General features: G+C 46.3%; 1 non-coding gene across 1 annotated transcript; it reads left to right on the forward strand.

Moving 5' to 3' along the window:
• The first annotated feature begins 4656 nt into the window (after positions 1–4656).
• Trnap-agg (transfer RNA proline (anticodon AGG)) lies at positions 4657–4728 on the forward strand. The gene has a single exon. It is a non-coding gene; the product is annotated as a tRNA-Pro (tRNA).
• Positions 4729–5438: the final 710 nt, after the last annotated feature.

Consider the following 5438-nt stretch of genomic DNA (forward strand, 5'->3'; position numbering starts at 1 on the left):
ACGTGAAGTCATTTAAGATTACCGAACTCACCTTGAGCGAAGAGTAGGGCAGAACAAAAAAATCATTGACAAGGCACAATGCATCTTGTAGACGGTATAGTATGGACGTATTAGAATAATTAATGTTGAGTGAGGGCTTTAAAGTAATTCACGCGACATGAAAACTTTGTGGCTAGTTTATCCCAAGGAAGAATTCAGAGGTGACTGCAGCCGGGTGGCGGCGCGCGACCGGAAGTGACAATACGCAGCTTAGGGCGGCTCAAACTCCGAGAAAATGGTAATGGGGCGTGGCCTCCTGCTGCCTTAAGATCAGTGACAGTGAGATGGTGGTTGACCCCATGCTAGTGTGCTGGGAATCAGCAATACGATACTTAACACAAAGGGGCGAAAGAAGGGGACGTTCCACCAATATGTGGGATACTGTCAGTCTCGCGCCACAACCACATTGTGGGTGTGAGTCGTTAGGTAGGAGGAAACAATGGGTGAGGTGGGTATGACCAATGCGTAGACACCATAAAACCCCAGTGGACTCCTTCTGAAAGGAGCAGAAGGAAGAGCACCAAACTGCAGCAGGCTCCTTGATTGTGCGGAATTTATTCGTCTGAGGAATAGATAGAATTCTGTGATCTGATGCTTTACCAGTGAATGTGCTGTATACAAGGTTCTTGGGTGTCCAGCCAGATCCGATCGTCGAAGTTCCACGATATTTCGGCGAATAACCGTTCCGCCATCAGGTGGCGCTGATGAAATTGATGACACAGTCTTTCGACCACCAGCAAAGATTCGTGACCTACTAGGAACAGCAAAATATGACGCAGGCCTTAAGAAAGCGGGCGTATATAAAATCCGTGCGGCTGTGGCAAACCCTACATCGGCGGAACAGTTCGCACGGTCGAGGAACGATACAAGGAACACGAACGTCACCCCCGCTTACACCGACCTAGCCATTGGGCCCTAGCAGAACAATGCATCGAAAGCGGACACACAGCGAAATTCGAAGAGACAAAAATCCTGACGGCCTCAAGTGCCTACTGGGACAGTATCTACCAGGAGGCCATAGAAACTCGCGTAACAGATAACCTCATCAACAGGGACACCGGGTTTCAACTTAGCAAGGCCTGGCAACCATTATTAAATACCATCAAAGAGCAACGGCGCGAGTGGACGCGAGATACTTCCGCCACGGCAGACGCAGATGAACTGCGCCTACCACCGGGCGTGGCTGCAGCTCCGTCGGCCGTCCGCACCGCGGTACGACTCGGGGCCCAGCGGACATAAATACCACGGACACAGCGAAGACAGATCATTCCATCAGCACCACCTGATGATGGCGGAATGGTTATTCGCCGAAATATCGTGGAAATTCCACGGTCGGATCCGGCTGGACACCCGAGGAGCAGCGCACCAGAGGTAATTCCGTTTTTGGGCAAAGAGAGATTTGGCGTAGATCTGTATATCCACAGCTGGATCCAAGAAAGAGAATCAGGGGTAAGTATCTGCTTCTCTAGCCAAACGGTCAGCCAGATCAATCCCTGGAATGCCCACATTACTTGGAACCCATAGAAAGACAACGGAGCAGGCGGCACAGCAAAGGGGAGAGAGAAGGTCATGGATAGCAAAGATCAAAGGGTGACGCGAATAGCAGCGGTGGATAGCCTGCAGGCTGCTCATGGAGTGTGATCAAATTAAAACACTGTGGAGGGAGGCATGACAAAAGAAGTCTTAACTGGAGGCCATGGTTCGAACTCTGCATGGCAATGCATACTGCGGGCTCGGCATATGTATTCGACATTAAACGAACAGTTTCGAGATTAGCTCGCAGAGCTGCTATCCATCGTCGTCCAGTGTGGGCTTCACCGTCTATGAAACCAGGGGGCTCAAAATGGCTCTAAGCACTATGCAAGATAACTTCTGAGGTCATCAGTCGCCTAGAATTTAGAACTTATGAAACCTAACTAACCTAAGGACATCGCACACATCCGTGCCCGAGGCAGGATTCGAACCTGCGACCGTAGCGGTCGCTCGGCTCCAGATGTAGCTCCTAGAAACCAGGGGGCATCGACCAGACGTGACGTAACGGCTGTTACATAAGCCATCCACTACGCAGCATTAATGGCACGTGGACGAGTGCGTGATACTCATGATAGGGTCTGTACACTTATGGCCTGAGTGATCTGCTAGTGCGCTGGGAAGACAATTCCGTATTGGTGAGCAATGACTGTTGAAGCGTCGAGTTGGATCCGTATTGTTGGACATCATTTTGTCATAGTATAATTCAGCCTTCCATCAGCCTAGCTCTGTTAAGTTATTGCACCAGTTGAAATTCATCTCGATTCGTCGCAAACCGAAGATTCTCATTCTAGAGCAAAGGTTCCGATACTTTTCGTTAATAAGAATTGGTTTGTTTACAGTTTAAAAATAGGAATATTTTTCTACAGCAAATGAATGTTTTTCTATGGCTGCTATCAGTTTACCATTACCGTGATGAAATCTAACACTAGCTCAAGCAATAACGTATACATTCTTCAGTATACTAACATATACTTTATGCACTGCTTTTTTTAAAGCGTTGTTAAAGACGATTTTGTTCAAAGTAAATCGAAAACTTTCTCAGAATCTGTGAGTGACAGGATAAGTGTTAATTTAGACTTGCTGCTCCTTTCTGTGGTTTAGCTCAAAAATTGTAAATTATTTAGCGATCTACATCCACTTGGAAATCTCTTTTGCTGCTCTACTTACATACATTTCAATGTTTCTGCCTTATAATAGTGAATATCTTGCTCATTACATCTACTACAGCTTTTTGTGATTTTATTGCCTTCTTTCCTATGAAGTAGGGCAATTTTATTCCAGTTTTCGGAATTGGCTTACTCTGCAGTCATTCTGTAAGTATTACGGCAAATTGCTTATGTCTTACTCTTTCTAGCACAGTAATTACTTCGAATGTAGTACCGAAATTTTCTAGGACCATAACTCACTCTATACGCCAAATAGCTTTCATGTGCTCATTTGACATTACCCCTGGAATTAAATTATTTTCATTATTAGCTATTTGTGATTCTGGTTCATTAGATGAAATGTACAAACAACGTTCGAATGCTTGTATTATTTTGTTTATTGTTAACTAGTTGTTACCCATGGCTGCGCTGGCACGTCAGTAACTTAGTTATGGTGAGTGTTGACGAGTAAGTAAGCCATTGTAAATGCAACAACCTCAGCTGTCCTCACACGTCTGCCTGTTCAGGTAAGAGTAGATGGTGATGGGCACCCCATTCTTCCCCATCTGAAGCTGTCCCAACGAACGATGCGTCTACATGCGAATCATTACTGCTCAGCAGTGTGTGCAGAGGGACATGGGCAGGCGTGCGCCTCTATGCCTATTGCTATTTCAGGCAGCATTCTCTACGTGGCATCATGCTCCATCGTAATATACGGATCGCCCTATTGTAAGCGCCATTATGACGGGTATTGGACTCAATAAGTCACATGCGTTGTCTTATGCTGTTCTTCACCAAGTTAAAATTGCTTCTTGATAACGCTCACAGTTTCAGTAGCCTATATGGTCAACGCCCATCACTCATTGACATCGATGGTCGCCGGGTAACCGGCCAAGTATGCCACGCGATGTTTGCAACTTAGGCTTCGTCTTTCCGTGAAAGGAGAGAGGAGGTGGTGGTGTCCTGACCTCTAGACTTTGCGCCGTGTCTTCGATTACATTTCACATCTCTCCGCAGTGTCTCAAGGAGTGTGGGCACGTGACACTGTTGGTGGTGGTCCGTCCATCGGGGGGAACGTTACGCTCGTCGTCCCCTTTCGTGCTGGCATCGACTCTCCCCTTCTCCCTTCTCTGATTGTCATACAACGCAAACATGACACCACAGTACACACACCGATTTCAGTGTTCCGCACGTATCAGATGCACTTAACACACGTCTCACATAACGAAAGATGCCGGTGTGCAGGAAAGACAGGAAAATGCTTTCCAATTAGTAGGTTGAACCTGCATTTCGGCGGCTGCCAGCCAACGACCCCATACAATTTTACTTTTTTGTAGCATTCGGTGTCGCTAGGAGACAACTACAGAAATTTATGTGAATTGGTGTCATTTTAAAAGACATGAAGTCAAGTTGAAAATAAGACAATAGAATTTAATGCTCTCGCGTTAGGCTTGTATTTTTAAGACGGGTGTTCTCATATTTCCTGAGTCTTTCTAATGCGGGCTTTTGTTTCATGTCCAAAGTATGCTGAAGGCGACACGACGTCAAATTCTCGATCTCCTTGCTCATCTAACGTTTGAGCAGAGCGAAGAAAAATGTTGATTTTGTCTGCTAATGCTGCAGTTTGCAATTAAGTTAGCTTTATCATTACTGCGTGATGCCGACTTGATTCTCTTCTCTGCTCCTGAAGTCGTTATCCTTGCTGAAGTCCAACAATTTCGACTGCGCCACGCAGCTCTGAAGGTAGGCAGTCTTGGCTGAAAGCTGCCAGACTTGTAGCACGTGCGCCCGTCCTGTACAGGTGTGGCTCGCATCGCGAGAGGCGGCCAGAGCGGAACACAGGAGCCGCCGCCGGCCGCACAGCGCGCGCCGCGTTCTGCGCGCAGCTGGACCGCCTCGCTGCATCTCATATCAGTGAAAGGATCTTTCTCTCACGACCGGCTCGTTGGTCTAGGGGTATGATTCTCGCTTAGGGTGCGAGAGGTCCCGGGTTCAAATCCCGGACGAGCCCATGTTTTTGTATCATATTGCTAGCTTCGTGCAACTTGCAAACCTCGTGCAGTTCGTTAGAGCCGTAGGCAGCTCTGATTTACACACAGTTGCTTAATGTGTCGTTACGGTGACGACTGCGAAACAACAAGTGCTTGATTTCTAATTTGCGTCTTGATGTTACTCTCATCTCATTCTTCTTCATTTAGCAGGTTCCAGAAGAATACCGTAATGACGCTAGCGTCTTCCAGTATTTGAATTTAGCCAAAGTAGATGACGAAAATACGATGTTAATGCCAAAGAACGGCTATTCATTTACTTTGACAATACTAATTTGTCGTAGACGTCAAGTCATTTCAAGTCTCAATATTTGTCCTCTGAACGATGCTACCTGATTGCAGAGTGTGGCAAGTTTAGAATATTATTTTCTCCCCTCCCCTTCCCCAACCCATCCCCCTAAAAGAAACCGTTGTCTAAGATTTCCAAAACAATATTCTATTAATATTATTTACATTTTGTTCTCCGCCTCCCCTCTCCACATAACAAATGTCTACGATCTCCAAAATAACACTATCACCGTCTTCTTCTTCTTCTTCTTCAGTAGTGCTACAGCCCTTGGTGAGCCTTGCATTCTTGAACGATCTTCCTCCACACTTCTCGGTTATTTGCTGCTGTTTTCCGGACTCCCATACTGATGAGATCCATTATTACGTCGTCAATCCACCTTCTTCT

The sequence above is a fragment of the Schistocerca gregaria genome, chromosome 2 (genome assembly GCF_023897955.1).
Source record: "Schistocerca gregaria isolate iqSchGreg1 chromosome 2, iqSchGreg1.2, whole genome shotgun sequence".
Taxonomy (NCBI): domain Eukaryota; kingdom Metazoa; phylum Arthropoda; class Insecta; order Orthoptera; family Acrididae; genus Schistocerca; species Schistocerca gregaria.